Genomic DNA, 23,515 nt, shown 5'->3' with positions numbered 1-23,515 from the left:
CCATAAATGGAATTATTTTAAAATATTCAATATTAACAAAGCTGCATTAAACCCCAAACAAAATGATGCTGCAGTTTTCGAATTCTTGAATGTGGTGATTGAATTTTATTTTTTTTTTTTTATTAGGTTTACCGATTTTCACCTGGTGACCTGACCAGTAACACACTTCCTGTCTTTGGGTGTCTCCACTCTAGAGGAGCAACAGAGAAACCTGCAGTCTAAAAGCTGCTGCATGGATTCCCCATCTTTTTTCTGACTAAAACAAGACCACACTATGTTTTTTTTCCTTCCACTATGGGTAAGAGATTGTAAGGAAGGTACTTTTTCCTCCTATGTAACAGTCAGATTACAAGTGACCTCTGAAACTCTCAGTACTAATGAATGGCCACCTTTGGGCCCCCTTCACACCTTTTCTGTTACACTGCAGGTATGTCAACATACTCTATGTTAAAGGAGAAGTATGAGTATATATATAAAAAAAAAAAAAAAACAAAAACACCCATACTCACTTTACAGCTTCAGCATCAGTGTGATAATGCAGTTGTCCCATATCAGTTCTAAGACCAAGAACTGTCAATCACATGACTTCTGATCGCATAGTTCTTGGTCTATTTGGTGCAAAGTGCAGTAACTAGGCTAGAGAAAGGGTGGGCAGAGCTGTCTTTGAGTCTAAGCCGAGTGCTGACAGCCAGAGCCAGCTATCCATCAGCTAACAGGGTGGACCCCAACAACATTGTTGGGATCCTTTCAGAGCGTGGAACGGTTCTGTCATGTCAGCTGACAGCGGGCAACAGCCCTTTATAAACTGACTCTAGGTCACAGGAGAGCAAAAATAAATGCAATCATATGATCCTCAAGACAAGTAGGGCCAAAAGACCACAACACAAAAAAACAGGACGGAGTAAACTTTTAACGGAACACACTGCAGCAAAGGTCCTCTAGCAAAACAACAGAGAAAAATTCCAAGCTCAACTTACCAACCAGCCTGCAACCAACCGAATTGTCTCCTAACAGTTCATATTAAAACAGGGGTTTAGTTTGCACACACTTGCAAATGCATGCATAAGCTGCAGAGCCTCTTCGTGGCTGGGCTGCCCCCCCCCCCCCCCCCGGTATTCTGCAGTTCCTAACTCTATAAATTTTGAGAGCCTCCACAGTAGAAGTGCATGTATAATAACAGATAGACTGAGGGCAGAAAAGACTGGAGGAAGCCCACCCCTCCTTAACCATTTAAAGACGGCCCCATAGCTGATGTACTTCTACAAGGTGGTCAAGTTGTGCAAAATCATACACACACACACACACACATATATACACACATGGCTCCGCATTTCTGGTTAGGGTACGTGCACATTGTCCTACCCGCACAGTCATTTTCTCCCGAAGATGTCAATCATAGGGTCCCGGCCAGCGATTCATGGCCAGGACTTGGATATTAGCGGACAAGCTGACAGGGGAGAGATCTGTGTGTAAACAACACAGATCTGTTTCCTGTCAACGGGGATGTGCTGCTTTCTATAGAAAGTAGCACATCCCCTAGTAAGACACAACACCCTTTGATCGCTCCAGATGTTAAGCCCTTTCTGTCCAGTGTCATTAGTACAGTGTCAGTGCTTTTTATTAGCACTGCTCACTGTATTAGTGTCACTGGAGAGGTCAGTGGAAGTTAGTTCCCACCCAGCGTCAGTGTCAGAATGTCCATCGCAGTCCCACTAAAAAGTCGCTCATTGCCATTACTAGTAAAAAAAAAATTTAAATAAAAAAAAAAAAAAATTTTTATGGGTATGTTATATAGTAAAAAATATTGTTTCTTTTTCAAAATGTTGTTTATTAGCGCAAAACATGAAAAATGCAGAGGTGATCAAATACCAACAAAAGAAATTTCTATTTGCGGGAAAAAATTATATAAATGTAATTTATGTACAGCGATGCATGACTGTTGTCAGTTAAAGTAACGCAGTTCCATATCGCAAAAAATAGCCTGGTCATGAAGAGGGGTAAATCTTCCAGGGAAAAAGTGGTTCAAGGTACAGGGGCGCATTGGACACCCAGCATATACCACAATGGCAGCCAAGGTGTCCAATGTGTCCCCTCACCAGTATATCTACAGTACAAAGAGGCAAATGTGCCAATCTGGAATTGGTCTTTACAGCAAGGAGCACATGGAAGGGTGACGCTGTATCTTGTACTTGTGCCTTGGGATGCCATTCGGATTGAAGAGCAGTTTTATCACGCACCAGTCAGTGTGAATCCATGTAAAAAAAGGCCATCTTTCAGATCAATTTCATACTGTAGAAATTGAGAAATTAAATTAACTTTTAAATGAATTTTCCCCAATTTGTTTGCCATATAAAGGCAGGCCCTAGAGGTATTGATAGTGTCCTTGGAGAAAATGTCATTGCATTTACAGTCTATAGCATCTGCTATGTCTATATGAACATTCCCTTGTCAGCTGTAGATAAAACATATGGCTAATGTACTGTAGGTAATATTTACAAGCTAGGTGGCAATATTTCTAACTAATCAGCATATGAAGCCTGAAAGGATGTATTAGAAATGCAGAGTTGTGCTTTAAAGATGAACTCCAGGATCAGTAAAATATTGCTTACATACAAGAGGCAAGTATAGTCTTACTTGGTGTGTTCCTTCCAGATCTGTGCAGTGTGAAACTTTGCCTCTGTACAGAAGCTTCTTGTAATAAAGACTGGACACCGCTGATTGTTCTCCTTGTGCTGGGTGACTGGTTTTACATCTGCCCCCTGCTGTAGATTTCTGTAGGCAGCACATAAAGTGAGGAGCTGCTGGACCCATCCCACATCTCTTCTTTTTGCACAGGCTATGTACAGCACAGTGAAGTTGCTGCTACTTTTACAAGGTAATACCTGGGTTTGCGTAGGTATTTTGGCACACAAACTTGTGGATTTTTAGGTTTCCCGACTATTGAGCAATATATTTGAAAAAGCTTATAAGCCTGGACTTCAGCTTTATGTGTGAACGCATGCAGTACTTACAGGTGCATAATTTTTTTTCCCCAAGCAAGGCAATAAGATGGCTTAGGCACTCATTGCAAGGCTGTCTTTCTTCCCTTTAATAACAATGAATCTCAGTCCTAGTATTGACAAAGCAATCTACCACTAGACACAAGCAGGGCAATATTTTCTCCCACAGAAAGGCAGGTATAGTAAATTCCCTATGTTGTATAACTTGGCAAGATTGAGAAGGGCTACATGAACAGTCCGTTAATTTATACCTCCATACTGCAGCCTGCTGCAGGAAAAAAAAACAAAGCACCAAATGTCTGCTGGTGGGAATCTTTGTAATGTACAGATCTATTTAAAAATACACCAAAAAGTTCCTCTTTTTATTTCGTATAGGGCGGAAATAACAGATAACTGCAATTTTAAGTGGAACAGCTGATAAAAGTGTCCAAAACTACACAAGCATCTCAAGCAAACTACATAAACATTTATATACAGTACATCTGAAGTACACGTATTTAACTTTTTTTGTGCCAAAGGATTTATACTTTAATTTATTATGGGCACTTATATTGAACCATCAATTTACGCAGCTTGTATTCAGTCTTATCTTGTTAGGGCCCCTGTTGTCAGGTTTCTGCATGCGGCAGAATGGTTTTGCAATCCCAAAGTGTAGGGCATGCAAAATCCGCTTGAAGCAGGTGAAATACATGTCAGATCAACTGCAGGTCAAATGCACCAGTCAATGAATTCTGAATGATCCCAGAAGGCTCTCATACGGATGTTATTGATACATGCTGTTCATCACATGATGATGCCCTAAGGACTGCACTATCTCCTGCTTCAGTTTTCAAGCTTCCTGCATTATCTATGTGTTCATTGGAAATATTAGCATTGCTAGATTCATTGTCCAGTGAGCAGTCAGGGGACACAGGAATCATAAAATGGTGAAATAGCAAACCCTCCCAGTTATGTATTGTGGTAGGGATGTGTAAAATCATGAGACTGGCTGCACTCAAACATCAGTCCATGAGCATGAAAGGAAAATCAGGTAAACAAAAATACAAAAGAAATTGTGTGGGCAGAACAAACATATTTGACGATAAAGGCTGTCTGTTTACTAGACATTTTAATTACCACTTGGAATGAACAATGTATGGATAACAAGTTTCAAGAGGATGGTTACTCAGAATCTGCAATAACAGAATCAAGAAACATTCCAGGCTGAAGACTAAACTGTACTTACACGTATCTGCAAATACGTCACACCATCATAAACATAATATAAAGATCTCAGTGCCAACTCATTTTAAACTGAACCTCATACTGGGTTGAGAGGTAAGCATCACTTGTTAAAACACAGCGGTAAATAATGCATGCGTGTTTGCATTAGAATAACTTGTGCTGTTTTTAATGCAGGAATGTGCAATTCACCAAAAAAAAAAAAAAAACACATTAAATACCGCCTGAGTTAAACTTAGTTATTTTGAGGTATTTAACATGTGTTTTTGCACCTTATTTTAAAACGCAGAATGGACCTCCAACTGCATCGCGTAAAGAAACATTTAGCAGTGGTATTCCTCCCACTGCTAATTGTAACAGTTCAGCTCAGGGAACTGCTGGTTGTTGTTGTGGAGTCAGCACCTGTTGGAGTCCTAGCAACCATGACTTACCTCGGCTGTCAGTGGGGATTCCCTGTTGACAGCAGAATATAAACAAACGAGTCAACAGTAAAAAAAAAACCCAAAACAAACAAAAACAAGCATGTTGTTCTCCCCTCCTCAGTCCATACAGTCCCTTAGGATCTGGTATGCAGCCTGATAGGCCAGGAAAGGGGGGAAGAGATGGAACAATCATGTGCCCTCCCTCTTCCCCCAAACATACCATGCCACCTAGTGCTAGGTGTAGCCACTGGTCCTGTTTATAGGTCTATCATGGCAGATTGCCAGCAGACTCAGGTATTCATAGCCCTTGCTCATATTACTTATCATGCCCTGTTCCACAGAAAGGAGCACCAGGCCAAAAACAGATGAAAGAGGAGAGCAGCAAGTGCAGACACTATAAGCCTAACAAGAGCAAATGTTTCATAGCCAAAGCTGCAGATATGAATTAAGCTACATATGCAGCTGCAGGTAACCACCAATCTAGGAGTTCAACTCCTAAGGTCCATTCTTGCTGTTTTTTTTTTTATTGATTTTTGCAAAGGTTTTAGAAAACAGCGCCTGAAAGACTTGTACACCCTTAGATGCGGGCCATCCAGGTCCATGTATCATACTTACAATTTCCCCAGAACCATGAGGGGAAAAAAAAAAAAAAAAAAAAGAGCATACACCAAAATAAAAATAATAAAAAACAACATACACAGATATGTGTATAAGTGTGTTGACTTGTGTTGAAGCATGGAAATTGTAATTCAAAAATCCAACATCAAGCCCCCCCACAAGGAACAGGATACCAACATGAAATGAATAAGTAACCATTTCCCCATCACCTGGACCAGTCCTAGAAAGTTGTGTAGGTTAAGCCGTTGTAGCATCCTCTAGCCACCAAGTCCAAATCTTGTCAAACTTCCGGAGGCAACCCCCGTTTGCATAAGTGGTCTTGTATAGTGGTAGTTGGGTGTTCACTAGTTTCCAAAACCCAATTGTGGGAGCCAAGGGTTTTTTTCCAGTGAAGCGTGTCTTCCTGGCATAAAAGAGTAGCAATCCAACCAGTGTCTTATCAACATTAGTGTTCAAAAAGTCTTCAATAAGGCCCAACAGACAAATTCGTGGGGATGGGGAGAAGGGGATTTGTGCAATTTTCCTAATGAAGCCTACTATGGATTCCCAATATACTTGAATGACTGGGCATGTCCAGAAAATGTGGGAGAAGTCGCTTTCGACCCCACCACAGGGACAGCATGTTGGAGGAATAGAGGGATTAAGTAGGTGCACCTTGTGGGGTGTAAAGTAGGCACCATGAAGGATCTTAAACTGTATAAGCCGATTCCTGAGCAAAATCAGCTGTTTAAAAAGGAAAATTCCACATGTATGTCAAGTTATCATCCATGACTGGAATATCCAGAAGGCACTTTTGTCTAAGAGTAGTCAAATCCGGAAGCGCTGCCATAACAAGGTGAGAATAAAGCATTGAATTTGATTTGGCAAGAGAATCAGGAGTGGAGTACAGCCTCCAAATCGGAACACTTTAGTTGTACTAGAGAAGGAGAGAATTGGCTGTCGAAGGCGTGAGCCAGCTGCATATGTCTAAATAAGTAGGATGATGGAATATTATACATGGATCGTAATGACACCAGAAAAATGAAAAATCTGCGCTCAAAGGACCAGATATGGCATGTGGAAAAATCTTCAGAGACCTTCGCATTCTAACCAATACAGCAATACTGTGCAGCCCCTGGGGCTGGGGTAGCCTAATATGACACTAGAAAAGAAGATAAGAAAAGGGCGCACAAGAACTGAGCATTACGTCAATAAAAACTTTAATCATAAAAAATAGTAGATGTATACAGACAAACGACAAATGTAAATGTCCATCTACATTTGTCGTTTGTGAGTAAATATCTACTATTTTTTATGATTAAAACGTTTTTTATTAAGGTAATGCGCAAGGCTTGTGCACCCTTTTCTTATTTTCCAATGGATCATAATAAAAAAAAAAAAAAAAAGAAGGATATTATCTCCCCATTGTCCATAATATGGATGACAGACCTGATATTATATTTGGTCCAAATCTGTGTGTCTGGAATAACCTATACCTGCATAATTTTTATGGTTTGCCAAAGAGGTGTATGGGGGGACAGTCCTAGGGTATCCTGGGGTTCTACTTAAAGCCCCTAGTTCCAGGCCTTAACTGTTATCATGGAAGGGGTAAGGAGGTGCAGGCCTTAAGGCCACAAAAAATTAAAAATTGTAAGGCCTCTAGAGAACCCAGAATGGTCACCTCCAGCATCATGCCATAATTGTTTACCTCTGGCTGAAGCCACCAATGAGCGGTCACTAACTGCAGTGCTAGAAAGTATTTATGGCAGTACAGCAGAGCCAGCCCCCCATGGAGAAAAGGCTGCATTAAAGTAACTAATTTGTAACATGGAGTCTGGGTGCCCCAAAGAAAAGAAGAAAACAATCTATTTAAAAATGGATGAAAAAAGATTTAGGGATCCAGTGCGGGGAGTGCAGAAAGAGGTATGTAAATTTAGGGAGTAGTTTCATTTTAATTAAATTGATGGGCCCTAAGAGAGACAATGGCAGTTTGTTCAATGCCTTCAGCCTTGCCCTAGCCTCATGCATAACAGGTGATAAATTTAGAGACATATAATCGGAGGCTTTTACGAGGAACAATCATCTCAAGATACCAAAATTTATCAACCCACTGTAGTGGTAGATCTCTAGGGGCATGTACCAAGGAGCCATCATCAGTAGGAAACAGTACTGATTTATGCCAGTTGACCCGAAGGCCAGTGACAGTTGAGTAGGTATACCATTCTTGTTAAGCTTATGTCTGCAGCTGCTGTTCTCCTCTAGATGTTAATTTAAACGGAGCTGCCAATTAGACTTATTTCATCAGATTGGTGTCCTAATGTTTTTTAGCACTTTAGCACAAGAGTAGCTAATTTGTCTTAGATCAGTAACTTAATTTCTTAGTGTTTTTTTTATATGCATGTCAGTAGCTAACTCGTTTTATTCAAACATTTGGTTTCTTAGTGCTTTGCAATAACTTATTTTAGTAGGCAATTGCTCTAATTTCAGCAATTTTGCTTCTAAGTGTTCTTTAACATTTTTTCAGTAGTCAGTCTTCTTTCAGCAGTTTGGCTCTTAATGGTTTTTTTCATTTATTTCAGTAGCCATTTAGTTATATTTCAACAGTTTGGTCTCTTGGTCTGTGCTTTATGTGATTTTCTAGGATTTGTGGTATATATGCATATCCTTTTTTTACGTTATTAATCTATTTATGTTTATCCCTATAGTCCTGATGAAGGGGGAAAGGTGTTGCCCCTGAAATGTGTTGGCTGTTGTTATATGATTTTTGACCAACATTTAAACTCATCTTGGACTCTCATCTGGTTTTGGTCTAGGGCCCCTTTCTGTTTTTCAATGCTTTGAGCTACTGCTGGGTGCTTATCAAGGGAAGTCTTACTGCATGAGCACCTTGGTGGAACTATTGAGCTTGTTCAAAGTTGCATCAATGTGAATGGGGGCTTGAGGTGGATTTTTTTTTTTTTGGATTAAAAAAAAAAAAAGTTTTTGAACTTGCACTCAAATATTGATATAAACATTGTTGACAGTTCTTCTGGGATGATAAATAGAGATGAGAGAGGAAAATAAAGGCTGATATACTGTATGTGCCATTCCTGTAGAAAATACTGCTCCAGACTCCCTCCATTACTGACCACATGCACAAAAGCCTAGGCACATGGTCCCATTATTTCTCTTAAAACAACAAAGATTTGAGAGTGCAAAACACCTTTAAGTAGGTATTAGTGTAGTTAGATTCACTCTATCGTTTGTTTGACTTACCTTGTAATGATATTCCCACAAGCTGCAGTGGCAGCTTTGAGTACAATGGCTGATTGGCCATGCATTAATCCACCTAGCTTGTCCCTGTTTACTAAATGGACAAGCAATTTTTTTCCTGGGTCACAATCTATTCTTTACCATTTCCTCTATGCTAATATACAAACGTGGGAGTGCGAATGTGAAGAAATACTGCATAGTGACCCTGTTAATTGCTCTGCTTGCTTGTTTTTGGGTGGGATCTAAGTAATTAGTGCTCACCTTAAAAGTACTAGGCGGAGAAACCCAGGGATTAGATGTGGCGTTTCTTCACAGGAAATGTCAGTTCTTATACTACAGACAGAAGTCATGCATTAAAGGATAATTTCACTTTTGTAACATGTAGAAATAAGAAGAGATAGCCCAACCACTGCACACCTTGCCTGGTCCAAGTAGTTAGCAGGTAAAAGCAGCCTCAGCTCGATTCATCTAAGACATGCCCCCAACATGTCCTCCATGGTTAAGCCCTAGGGCAGGGCAAAACATGGCTTGGATAAATTGAGCTGAAGCTGCTTTTACCTGCTAACCACTTGGGCCAGGCGAGGTGTGTGGCAGTCGGGCTCTCTCTTCTACTATTTCTACGGCGTGCTTTGAGTCTGGACAAACACTTCCCCAGCCTGCACCCTCGCTATTCTTCAGACCTTGTTCGCCTAAGGAGGGGGCCACTAAACATTTAACGTGGGTCACTTTTGGAACATGTTACACCTGTATTTAGGGTGGAACATAAAACATGTTCTAGCTCCTGCAGCCTCTCCTCCTAATGCCGCTCACATTGTGACAGCGGGTAAAGAATCAAAAACAGTGGGCAGAGGATTCAAAAAGAGCACGGACATGCGAGGCTCTGCCCAAACGGCCGCATCATTCATTCACAGAATTCTGTGAATGAACATGCTACAACTGCTGTCAGCCTTTGCAGCTGACGGCTTGAAGTACTGAATGGACCGTGAGGGTGCTGGTGAGCACTCTCGTAGTTCATTCACAAGCCCTGCAGCTTGGAAACAGTTAGCTTATATGAAAGCATGGGCTGAAAGCGGCAGGGGTTATCTGCAAAAGCCTGAGATTGCACCCCTGATCACCAATGCAATGCTTTCCAGGCTCTTGTGGGAGCAAATAAATGCACTTTTTTCCCTTCAAAAATATGTGCATTTATTATTTTTCTTAAAAGGTGAACTTATCCATTAACCCCTTCACGCCTAAAAGTAAAACAAATCTTAATGCCTATGCACAATTTTGCAACGTTGAGGTATTAGTAAAACCGTACATATCATCACAACTACTTTGTACATCCAGGTGAATTATTTATTATATAAATTGGGCTTTCATTTGGTGGTAAATGGTAATGTATATCTCCTGATTTTTTTTTTTATTATCGAAGGAAAACTGGCTCAAAATAGTAAAAATCAAAATATATATTTTTTATTTAGCGGTAGGTTTGTTACTACCATAACCTACTACCAAAGAACAACCCAAAATAAATTTTACTGCTCTTGACGATCGTAGCACTACCATATATGTGTATGTTAATTGTGGTTTGTACCCGTAGTACAACCCAGAAACAATAGTGCACATTTTGTTTTTTTACCTAAAACACACTAACACCGATATCAATTTTAGAAAAAAAAAAAATCCTGACCTTTGACGCTGACCCAAACATTTACCCTGGCACTGAAGTAGATCAAACCTTGATATTGATATTTTATTCATTTTTTAATATTTATTTTTTTAACAAAAACTTTTTTTTTTCCCTCTATGCCAGGAGTTAGAGATACAATGTATCTCTCTCCTCCATTCATAGAGAAAAAAAAAAAAAAACAAGGGGGGCGGGCTAAACAGTCACTGATCACTGTGATAGCCAATCAGTGGCTATCACAGCAATCATGTGACCGTAAATCAGGAGTCCCGAGTCCCCATCGTTAGAATGGGACCCGGGGCTCTCAGCGACACCCCAGTCTTTGTGCTGGGAATGCGCTGTGCAAATTATGCAAATATGTGGCCCCACGGAAAAAAGCCCAGTTCTGTGAGGCTGCATATTTGTGTGATGTCAGCGTCAAGGGGTTAAACCGTGCAGTACCACGTCTCATGTTTGAACATAAACTTTTGGCACCGGAATGTGAACATTTGCTTTATTATGGGATATGCATACAGGGCAACAAATGACACCATTAAACTACATGATATAGGCACATCTTATGCAGGTGAAAAACACAAGGTGCAGCTAGGAAGGTTTATAATGGCATTAAAAAGTGAGGATAAAAATTTAGATTGACTGACCCTTTCTTACAGCAGAATCATTTGAGCAGCACTGGAGGGAGAATAAAGCAGCATTTTTCCAGGAATGTACATATTTCAGAACTTCTTACTCTTCATTTAACCTCAAATACTACAGTGCTCAAAAAAATTAAAGGAGCACTTTTTAAGCAGAGTATAGCATCAAGTTAATTAAACTCCTGGGATATTGATCTAAGTAGCAGAGGGGGTTGTTAATCAGTTTCAGCTGCTTTGCTGTTAATGAAATTAACAACAGGTGCACTAGATGGGCAACAATAAGACAACCCCCAAAACAGCAATGGCTTTACAGGCCACTGACATTTTTTTCCCTACTCATCTTTTCTGACCGTTTTTCACTAGTTTAGCATTTGGCTAGGGTCAGTGTCACTACTGGTAGCATGAGGCAATACCTGGACCCTACAGAGATTGCACAGGCAGTACAACTTCTCCTGGATGGCACATCAATACGTGCCATTGCCAGAAGGTTTGCAGTCTCTCCCAGCACAGTTAAGAGCATGGAGGAGATTCCAGGAGACAGGCGGTTACTCTAGAAGAGCTGGACAGGGACATAGAAGGTCCTTAAACCATCAGCAGGACCGATATCCTGTTCCTCCTTGCTCAAAGGAGCAGATGAGCATTGCCAGAGCCCTACACAATGACCTCCAGTCAGCCACTGGTGTGAATGTCTGACCAAACAATCAGAAACAGACTTCATGAGGCTGGCCTGAGGGCTCGACATCCTCTAGTGGGCCCTGTGCTCACTGCCCGGCACCATAGAGCTTAATTGGCATTTGCCATTGAACACCAGAATTGGCAGGTCCACCACTGACGCCCCGTACTTTTCACAGATGAGAGCAGGTTCACCCTGAGCACATGTGACAGACGTAACAGGTCTGGAGAAGTCGTGGAGAACATTATGCTTCCTGCAACATCATTCAGCATGACCGTGTTGGTGGTGGGTCAGGGATGGTCTGGGGAGACATATCCATGGAGAGACACACAGACCTCTACAGGCTAGACAATGGCACCCTGACTGCCATTCGGTATCTAGATGAAATCCTTAGACCCATTGTCAGACCCTACCCTGGTGCAATGGGTCCTGGGTGCCTCCTGGTGTAGAGTGCCTCATGTGGCGAGAGTATGCAGGCAGTTCCTGGAGGATGAAAGAATTGATACCACTGAATGGCCCCCATGCTTGCCTGACCTAACTGCAATAGAACACCTCTGGGATATCATGTTTCCATCCAACACCACAAGGTTGCACTTAAGACTGTCCAGGAGCTCAGTGATGCCCTGGTCCAGATCTGTGAGGAAATACCACAGGACACCATCCGTCGTCTCATTAGGAGCATGCACCAGATGTCGTCAGGCATGCATACAAGCACATGGGGGCCATACAAACTAAAGTACCATTTTGAGTTGCTGCAATGAAATTTCAGCAAAATGGACTAGCCTGCTGCATCATTTTTCACTTCGATTTTCAGGGGGGGGGGGTCTTTGAATTCAGTCCTTTGATTGAAATGAAAATTGACCTACAAACGATGGGGCATCCTTACATTCCAAACACATTACTCAGTCCATATCAGTATAGATATCCAGCATATTTTTCCCCATTCAGAGCTGATGTGTTTTCAAAGTGTTCCTTTACTTTTTTCTGAGCAGTGTATATAGTTCTGTAACAAGGGGATTTTTTGGTGCATAACAAGCGAAACCACCAGCAATATGCATGTACTCCTCTGTGCGCCATGACCTCTTATCAGGTCTGGAGCACAGCAGGCTGCACATGCTCAGTGACAGACTCTGGAAAGCTTTCATGCTGGTACCACCAGTCCAGACCTAAGGCTAGTAAATGAACTGATCAGCTCCTACCTCTGCTACCAAGAATGCCACTGGATTACAGGTAGAACAGCGTGGAACACTGGTTTTAGAATGTGTTTACATTTAAAGTGAAATTTCTTCTCAGCACTTACGATTAGATTGAAGGATTGGGCAGAGCTAAAGCAGCTCTGTCCAGCCTTTCTCTGCAGCAGTAGATCAATGTTCTAGTGATCTAAAGCTGATTGATTGCAGCCAGCAGTAGATCACTTTCAGAAGTGATCTGTTGCTGCAGAGTTGCAATGACCAGATCTAGCACCTCCATGAAGGGGAAAAGTACTAATAGATTCAATAAATAATGGAAAAAAACAACTCTCCACATTTATCCTAGATTCACACTGAATACATCAGCTGTTCTAGGTGACATGTGTTTAATGCAAAGTTTTCAGGAAGCCATGTACAGCACCCTGTTGGCCCCTCCCACTAGACATAATCTGCCTGCATTGCACAGAGACCCAGTGATGATGTTGCAGTGTCTAAAATAAGGCATAATTAAAAATAGACAGGTTTCAATCAATTTTTAATTAAAATGTTGATGGGGGAAGGTAGAACCAGGGAAAATAAAATATAAGCTGGATAAACATCAGCTTCAATACTATATTCAATGATTCCCAACATTTTATGTAAGCATATTAAGTAGTGTAAAAAAGCATTAAATAGCTGTGATAAGAGGAAACTTCAGTTTTACATATTACAGACCACATTGTGAACTTTTTTTCCACGTACCTCAGCTTTCACAATACAAGTCACTGACGACATGTTCTGTCAGCTTTACAGGTCACCAGAAAACAGGAAATACAAAACTGGGACAACCCTTTACTCTTTGACCTTCTGCATTTTGATTATGAAAAAGTGTACATAATGCCTCTACAAAGTAACTGCACAGCCTAGTATGTACAGTGAATACAAAATGAGATATCAAAGCTACTGAACTATATATTTTGTAGATTTAGATTTCTTGTCACTCTCGGTTCTCGCTGAAACAACCATTAAACAGTGAGAAAATCTCCCCAACAGGAACACAGCATTAAAACCCTGGAGACATTATAAATCCTTCTTTAGTGGATCCAAAACTAGGAAATCATTTAGCGGAGTTCTATTTAAAAAAAAAAGCATACTTGCAAGCACACGATTGTTAGTACAATTACCTGACAGGTTCACATTAACACCATATACAGTACATTGCAAAGTGGTTGTCTTGCATTTTGTTTTGTCTGAAAACATATAAAAAGGTGGAATCTCATACTTGATGAGGAAAAAAAAACCAAGTAAGACTCCAGTCAAAACATTTTTTTGTTTTGTTTTGTTTTGGACAGAGAACAGAAGAGCCAGAATTGGCTGTTCGTATCATTTTTGGAGGACCTAGTATCACTCTTTTGTGGGGGGCCACAGAGGAAATCCAAAATATTATGGGAACATTTGTTTCTACAACCTCTGTCTGAGGTGGAATTTTCAGGTACTTCCTTATTTAGGAAGAGCAAAGAAATCTCCCTAATGGGGACAGCAAGCAAAACCTGACAGAAGCAATAACCTTTCCTAAGCAAACAATTTTTTTCACAGTTATCAATTATTGATAGAAGTACTTTCTACCAATAGGAACTCAACAACAATATAATACATTCTATTAAAGTGATTGTAAAGGATTTTTTTTTTTTTTTAAATAAACAGGTCTTTTCAATTCAAGGGCCTTTTGAAGGGACAAATATCTGTGATATACAGTGGGGAAATATATATATATTTTTTTAACTTTATTAAATTTTTCCAGTACAAGAATATAACAACCCAAAATAGATCGCATTCACAGGTTCATAAAATCTTTTACAATATCTTATCCCCCACCCTCCTTTCCTCCCACTGTCCCCCTTACCAAAATTCCCTTGTTAACTCAATTCTTATGCCTTATAGACTTGTCCATCGATTTCTATATCTCCTTCCCTCTAACGCTTTCAAGCTCTCCATCAGGCTCTCTTTGGACTCTTCCCCCCTGAGCTCTATACCAATTCTAAGAATATTTTAGAGGTTTTAAAATCTAACCAACTACTCCACATTTTCCTGAATTCTTCCATTTTATCCTCCTCCATATGACACAGTTGCTCCATCCTAAAAATATTTTCCACTCTACTTAACCAATCATTTATTCTTGGTGGCTCCAAAGCTTGCCAAAACTTGGGGATCAAGCCCTTTGCCGCACTGATTAAATGATATACCGTAATACTCTGTTTTTATACTGTTTGCCAATGACATATCCATGGGTCCATTTGTATAGTGATCCCGCTGATTTTCTGGATACAGTTAATTATTTCCTTCCAAATAATCCTGTATTTTTGGGCAATCCCACCACGTGCGCCACTGTACCCTTTTTCCCACAACCTCTCCAACATAAAGATGAAACATCAACTTGCTGTTTATGTGCCACACTCAGTGTAATATACCATCTCGTCAAGCATTTGTAATTCATTTCTACTGTGCATGAGCCACCCCATGTGTTAATTTAAATATTTTATTCCTTTGTTGTTCATTCAGTTCTATTCCAAGCTCCTTTTCCCATTTCTCTAAGAACCCAGGGGGATCAGCTCCCTCCAGATCAATCAAGATCTTATATATCCTGGAGGTTGCTTGTTTTGGAGCTGTATTAACATTCAACAGTTTTTCAAATGGGTACATATCTTCCGAGGTCCTCCGTGGTTGAAGGAGTGATGAAACAAAATATCCTAATTGTCCATACCACCACTCATCTAATGTGAAAAATAAAACAGGAAAATTTTTTGATCTCCTGTAGATTTTGCAAGTTTGCACACTTACAAAGAAATAAAGAGTCTACAATTTTTATCATAGGTGTATTGTAAATGATAAAGACAGAATATCAACCAAAAATCCAGAAAAACACGATACGTTATAAATTGGGTTGCAGTTCAGTGAGAAAAATAAGTATTTGATCCCCTACCAACCAACAATAATTCTGGCCCCACAGACTGGCTCATGCGGTACAGAGATTAGTCTTATCAATTAAATAAGGTGCTCCTAACAACAACTCATTGTGTGTATAAAAGACACCTGTCCACATAATCTCCTTCTCCCATTCAAACCACACCATCATTCTGGGCAAGACCAAAGAGCTGTCAAAGGACGCAAGGAACAAGATTGTAAACCTGCACAAGGCTGGAATGGGCTACAAGACCATCAGCAAGAAGCTTGGTTAGAAAGAAACAACTGTTGGAGCGATTATTTGCAAATGGAAATACAAAATAACCAATCACCCTCGGTCTGGAGCTCCATGCAAGACTTTGCCTCATGGGGTAAGGATAATCATGGAAAAAGTGAGGGATCAGCCTGGGACTACATGGGAGGAGCTTGTGAACGATCACAAGGTAGTTGGGACCACAGTCACCAAACAAACCATTAGTAACACAATACGCTGCCATGGATTGAAATCCTGCAGCGCCCGCAATGTCCCCCTCCTCAAGAAGGCACATATACAGGCCCATCTGAAGTTTGCCAATGAACATCTAAAATGGTTCACAGAAAGATTGAGAGAAAGTGCTGTGGTCAGATGAGACCAAAATTGAGCTCTTTAGCATTTACTCAACTCTCCGTGTTTGGAGGAAGAAAAATGCTGACTATGACCCTAAGAACACCATCCCTACAATCAAGCACGGAGGTGGGGCCCTTTCTCTGCTAAGGTAAATGCCGACTTGGCCCCGTCCATTGGCTCCTTAATGCGGCAATGTCAAATCTTGGATGAGAACCTTCTTCCCTCAGCCAAAACACTGAAGATGGGTCGTAGATGGGTCTTCCAGCATGACAATGACCCAAAACATACCGCCAAGGCAAGAAAGGATTTGCTCAAGAAAAAGCACATTAAAAAGGTCATGGAGTGGCCTTGCCAGTTTTTAGACCTTAATCCTATAGGAAATTTATGGAGGGAGCTGAAACTTTGTGTTGCCAAGCGACAGCCAAGAAACCTTAGGGATTTAGATCTATAAAGAAGAGTGGACCAAAATCCCTCCTGAGATGTGTGCAAACCTGGTAACCAACTATAAGAAATGTCTTACCTCTGTGCTTGCCAACAAAGATTTCTCCACAAAGTACTAAGTCATGTTTTGCTTGGGGATCAAATACTTATTTTACTCACTGAACTGCAACTCAATTTATAACATTTGTACCATGTGTATTTTCTGGATTTTTGGTTGATATTCTGTCTCTATCATTTAAAATACACCTATGATAAAAAATTATTGACCCTTCATTTCTTTGTAAGTGGGCAAACTTACAAAATCTGCAGGGGATCAAATACTTACTTTCCCCACTGTATGCTTCCCTCAGTGATCCGACCTCCAATCTTCCCTATATGACTCAATAGAACAAGACCTGAAACTTACTTTTGACTTTTCTGAGTGGAAAGATATAGCTTTTGCTTTATCCAAACTATTAATATAACCCTAATAGAAGCAAATTCTAAAACTCTATTACGATGGTACTTAATCCCTACATGGGTTGCAGGAATGCACCGGTTGGTATCGCCTACCATTATGGCCAGGTGGGAACCACGTGCAATATCTGGTGGCAATGACTTGTAGCGACCAGGTTTTGGATTCGGATGTTTAATCTGATCTACTCAGTGACGGGAGTGAATATCTGCAGATCCCCTGAAACCACCCTTTTCCAAAAATTCCCTGTTGTAGTTCCCAAGAGGTCAACAAAATTAATCACATATATGTTTTTGGCGACAAGAATTACTATTGCCAAGTATGGGAAGCAGTCAATGGTCCCACTTGACTATGTCAAGAGTAAACTTAACTGGATTGTGGTCAATTACAGACTCACCTGTATCCTTAACACTACCCAAACATTTGATAAAACATAGGATCCACGGATCCGATACATATCAGTCCCTTAATGACCCTCTTTTTGTCTTTCTTCTCTTTCCCTTCTTCTGCTGGATATTGACTGTTTTAGAATGACTTTAGGGCTCTTGTGGCTCTGACCCTGATCATATTCTCAGGCACAAGAAAAATGTTTGTTTTTTTTTTTTTATTTGCGCTCTCACACCTCCAACCCATCACCCTTTCCTATCCTCCCTTCCTCCATACGCCCCCATTGTGTCATTGATACTACAAGTTTATTGTGCTATTCATGTTATTTCTACCGATTGGGTTTGTGCTATTTCTGGTCCTTTGTGGACTGGGTTCATGTAATCTGTTTCTAACAAGGACTGCCCTCTTTGATTTGTATACACCCATCTGTCTGGGAATATTCCTATGTTCTGCTTGGTTCATCAGGCAATGGTTTACATTGTCTTTGTCACTCTTCTAATAATATCATGTTTTTTCTTGATAACAACTACTTGTAATATGACCTATGTTCAAATGTTCTACTAGTTACCTTATGCCTTTTAATAAACATATTGTAATATAAACAAAACATGTCATACTTACCTGCTCTGTGCAATAGAATTTCACAGAGCAGCCCCAATCCACCTCTTCTAGGGTCCCCCAACAGCGATCCCGGCTCCTCCTCTCTTGTTGCTGCCCCAATAGGAAGCCAATTCCAATGGAGGCACTCGTGTAGGCTCGCGCTCCCGAGTACCACTGCTGCATCCATTGACACAGACAATGGGACTCAGCCCTGCCCCCAGCTCCCTCATCAATGGAGTTGACTGACAGGAGCGAGAGCTAAGAGCCCCACTGCTATCGATCTGCCAAGTGAGGAGGGACAAAGCCATAATTATTATCCGTTTGTCCAAAGAAATGAACTGCTGTTTTGACAGACAGAATGCCCGTGTGAAAGGGGCCCTATGGTTGTGCACTAGTGGATTGAAATTGTATATCACTCAGCTTCTTGTATCTCTTAAAGTTTCTATTTAAGACAATTTCTCAGCAAAAGCAGCTTCTCCTCATATCAAGAAGGTAACAAAAAGGTGTCCCTATACTGTAGATGGAGTATCCAAAATGTTTTCTATATTTGTAACACTATAAAGAATCCATGAGCTAACAGACATGCTAATAGAAGATAAAATGTGATTAAGCAAGCGCAAACAAATAGGAAATACTGGTTATGGTTAGAGCTGTGCTTTAGAGTAGTAACACTTTAGCAGTGTACGAATTGATGGCCTCTGCCTTGCAATTAGCAAATTTCACTGTGCGGATGTCTTAACCATTCACACTGGCACTATGAATGTTTGCCTTATTTTTTATAGTATAATTATCTCATATAATCTTCAACTCCAACTACTGGCCATAATGTGGTGTTTTTTTGATTGAGGTATTTCAGGAAAGTACTGAATTATGGCCAGTAGATGGCACCGACTATGATAGCCAATATTTACCATACAAACATTCACAGTTCCTGTGCAAACAGTTAAAATAAGTTTACCTTTTTAAAAAAAATAATAAATGCACATATTTTTTTCAGGAAAAATTTTTTTTTTTTCTCAGGAGCCTGGAGAGCAGTGGCAGAGGATGCCGAACTACTGCCAATTACAAAATGATTGGACACTGACAAACAAAAGAACTGCAGGTCAGCCCAAGATAAAAAAAATCCTTCTACTACCAGCATACCTCTGTTTTGCAGCAAATCAGTTCAGAGAGAATGATCAAACACAGAGGGATGAAACCAATGTCCCTCCATGAACCCCAAGAAAAGGATTCTACAGAGCACAAATAACATTGTTTCTGATCCACTGAGGGACACAGTCTTAAACCTTCAAACATCCCAAAACAGTCCAACTGAGGGGCTGACATTGCTAACAGGTCCAACAGCAACTGGGAACTGCCTGCAGCTCAAAGAGCCACCTGAAGGAACTTGCGTGCAAAGATGGAAGAAAACCTCTTCTACGTCCTCACCACAAAAATCATCGTTTGAACTTTGCAAATGAACATATAGACAAGCCTGATGCATTTTGGAAACAAGTTCTGTGGACCGATGAGGTTAAAATGGAACTTTTTGGCCGGAATGAGCAAAGGTACGTTTGGAGAAGAAGGGGCACAGAATTTAATGAAAAGAACCTCTGTCCAACTGTTAAGCATGGGGTTGGATCAATCATGCTTTGGGGTTGTGTTGCAGCCAGTGGCACAGGGAACATCTCACGAGTAGAAGGAAAAATGGATTCAATAAAATTTCAGCAAATTTTGGATGGTAACTTGATGCCATCTGTGAAAAAGCTGAAGTTAAAGAGAGGATGGCTTCTACAAATAGATAATGATCCTAAACACACCTCAAAATCCACGGGGGATTACATCAAGAGGCGTAAACTGAAGGTTTTGCCATGGCCTTCACAATCTCCTGACCTCAACATAATTGAAAATCTATGGATAGACCTTAAAAGAGCAGTGCATGACAGACAGCCCAGAAATCTCAAAGAACTGGAAGACCTTTGTAAGGAAGAATGGGCAAAGATACCTCAAACAAGAATTGAAAGACTCTTGGCTGGCTACAAAAAGCATTTACAAGCTGTGATACTTGCCAAAGGGGGCAGTACAAGATATTAACTCTGCAGGGTGCCCAAACTTTTGCAGACGCCATTTTTTTGTTTTCTGTTATTTTGAAAGTGTAAATGATGGAAATAAAATCTAACTTTTGTTGACATATTATAAGAATGTCTAATCTGTAATTTGATGCCTTTTGGAGATTTTTCCATCTTTCCTTGGCTTCCTTATGCACATTAATACAAATTTTTAGCTGGGGTGCCCAAACTTTCGATCCCCACTGTATATACACTGCTCAAAAAAATTAAAGAAACTTTTAAATCAGAGTATAGCATCAAGTCAATTAAACTCCTGGGATATTGATCTGATCAGTTAAGTAGCAGAGGGGGTTGTTAAACAGTTTCAGCTGCTTTGGTGTTAATGAAATTAACAGGTACACTAGATGGGCAACAATGAGACGATCCCCAAAACAGGAATGGTTTTACAGGTGGAGGCCACTGACATTTTTTTCCCTACTCATCTTTTCTGCCTGTTTTACACTAGTTTTGCATTTGGCTAGGGTTAGTGTCACTACTGGTAGCATGAGGCGATACCCGAACCCTATAGAAGTTGCACAGGCAGTCCAACTCCTCCAGTATGGCACATCAATACGTGCCATTGCCAGAAGGTTTGCTGTGTCTCCCAGCACAGTCCCAAGAGCATGGAGGAGATTCCAGGAGACAGGCAGTTACTCTAGGAGAGCAAGACAGGGCTGTAGAAGGTCCTTAACCCATCAGCAAGACCGGTATCTTCTCCTTTGTGCAAGGAGGAACAGGATGAGCACTGCCAGAGCCCTACGAAATTACCTCCACTGGTGCGAATGTCTCTGACCAAACAATCAGAAACAGAATTCATGAGGCTGGCCTGAGTGTCTGACGTCCTTTAGTGGGCCCTGTGCTCAATGATCAGCACCAAAGCTCCAATGGCATTTGCCACTGAACACCAGAATTGGCAGGTCTGCCACTGGCGCCCTTGTGCTTTTCACAGATGAGAGCAGGTTCACCCTGTGAAAGACATGAAAGGGTCTAGAGAAGCTGTGGAGAACATTGTGCTGCCTGTAACGTCATTCAGCATGACCGTTTTGGTAGTGGGTCAGTGATGGCCTGGGGAGGCATATCCATGGAGGGACGCACAGACCTCTACAGGTTAGACAATGGCACCCTGATTGCCATATGGTATCGGAATGAAATCCTTGGACCCATTGTCAGACCCTACGCTGGTGCAGTGGGTCCTCCTGGTGCACGACAATGCCTGGCCTCATGGGGCAGTTCCTGGAGGATGAAGGCATTGATACTATTGAATGGCCCCCCATGCTCGCCTGACCTAAATACAAAAGAAAACCTCTTGGATATCATGTTTCGGTCTGACACTCCCAGGTTGCATCTCGGACTGTCCAGGAGCTCAGTGATGCCCTGTTCCAGATTTGGAAGGAAATACTCCAGGACACCATCCGTCGTCTCATTAGGAGCATGCTCTGACATTGTTAGGCATGCATACAAGCACGTGGGGGCCATACAAATTACTTCGTACCATTCTGAGTTGCTGCAATGAAATTTCAGCAAAATGGACTACCCTGCTGCATCATTTTCACTTTGATTTTTGGGGTGTCTTTGAATTCAGTCCTCTGTAGGTTGATAATTTTAATTTCCACCAAACAATGGGTATTCTTACGTTCCTAACACATTACCCAGTCCATATCAGTAAAGATGTCCAGCATATTTTTTCCCATTGAGATCTGATGCGTTTTCAAAGTATTCCTTTAATTCTTTTGAGCAGTGTATAAATGCATAAAATGTTTATTTCATTAGTTACATAAAAAAGTTAAACATCAATACACATGAATAATCTTTCCTGAATGTTTTAAACATCCTATGATGTAGGTCAACGCCTTTCGCAGATACCCCTGCTTCTTCAGGACCCAAAGATCCCTAATCGGGATTAGGAGTGTGGCTACAGTGTGCGGGCAGCCATCGGAGCTTTACATACTCAAGTCCCAAGTTCTTTATACTTTTTTTCCCCATTTGTGCTGTGCATGTGGTCAGGAGGAGATGTTTTTATGTTGACTTAAGGTGAGGCGAGATAACCCCTCATGTATATACTTTTGAATTTTGGCAGGCTTGCTTATGTATATTGGTGGGGATAGTAACTTGTATTCTACCATCAATTTATAGTTTTCACTCTTGAGTTTTCCTAGATATTTCTGTGTGGAATTTATACATGCTGGTTGGAAATCATTTTCCATAGCAGATGTCTCAGCCAACACTACTCTATTATAAGCACTGATACACTTACTGGCGCATGATTGTCATTTCTCTTTTTGCTTGACTTTCCTCACAACATTATATATGGTTGTAACTCACTGTGATCACCAGTTGGTATCATTAACTGTGTGCCCATATTTTAAAGGGTTTTCCTACTGTGTTGACAGCTTATATGCATTATATCATAATTATTTTATTGACTTATATTTATGGGTTATATTTTAGGAGGTTTCTTTTTTCTGGGATTTATGTATACTTGGAGTGATCGCCCTTGGGCCAGCAAGCACAAGGAGTTAATGTAATTTGTGTTTGGGACACTGTCTGCTTGATAGGGGTAAGAGAATTTTTTAGAATTCATTTTTCCTTGATTAAATTAAAATTATAAAAAAATTTTCTTTTCTTCTCTGACTGTTTTTTCTTATATTATACATATTAGGTACTTGTGCATATATTTGTATTTGATATGTTTCATTTATAGTTCTTTTTGTCTTACAAAATATTGTTTTATATAATATGTACAACTGTGTGTCCTCTTTGGGTCCTGAAGAAGCAGGAGTACCCATGAAAGGCTTATACCTACATCATAGGACGCATAACACATTCAGGAAAGATTATTCATGTGTATTGAATTATAACCTTTGTATGTATAATGAAATAACATTTTGTAATTTTATACATATATATAGGTGCTACATATCTATTTGTGAACCCCAGAGGTATTTTTAAAGTCCCTTTATTATATACCCAAACATTTTTAACTAATGCAATAGTTTGGCAGCAAAAGGTTTAAAAGTAGATGTATCCTGCAAAACATGGCTGGATCCACACAAAAACAGACAGACAAAACCACTAGGCACTTAAGGGAAGGAAAAAACTTATTGGGGTGCTTCCAATCTCCAGAGTTGGAAAAGCAGGTTGCATAGCGATAGTCTTTCTGCCTTTAGGAGTCTTACACAGCCCAAGACTTGAAACAGCACTGGTAAAAGCAACAGGTTAATCTTCTAGTTTCAGAGGTGTGCACTACATTAGGGAGAAATAGCAGTAGACTTTGACGTCTCAAAGGAAAGCTCATCAGTCAAGGATCTCAGCAGCTCAGAATCAGTCTATATAGATCAAAA

General features: G+C 40.5%; 1 protein-coding gene across 1 annotated transcript in view; it reads right to left on the bottom strand.

Annotated features, from left to right (window-relative positions):
- The window catches only part of TGS1 (trimethylguanosine synthase 1), an 81,566-nt gene that overhangs the window by 2,637 nt on the left and 55,414 nt on the right, over positions 1-23,515 (bottom strand). The gene's annotated exons all lie outside the window — the stretch shown is intronic.

This window comes from Staurois parvus, unplaced genomic scaffold (assembly GCF_062004578.1).
Source record: "Staurois parvus isolate SC_StPar_1 unplaced genomic scaffold, SC_StPar_1.0 ptg000205l, whole genome shotgun sequence".
In the NCBI taxonomy this organism is placed as follows: Eukaryota; Metazoa; Chordata; class Amphibia; order Anura; family Ranidae; genus Staurois; species Staurois parvus.
The sequence above is the reverse complement of the archived record's forward strand: the minus strand, read 5'-3'. Positions and strand labels throughout refer to the sequence as shown.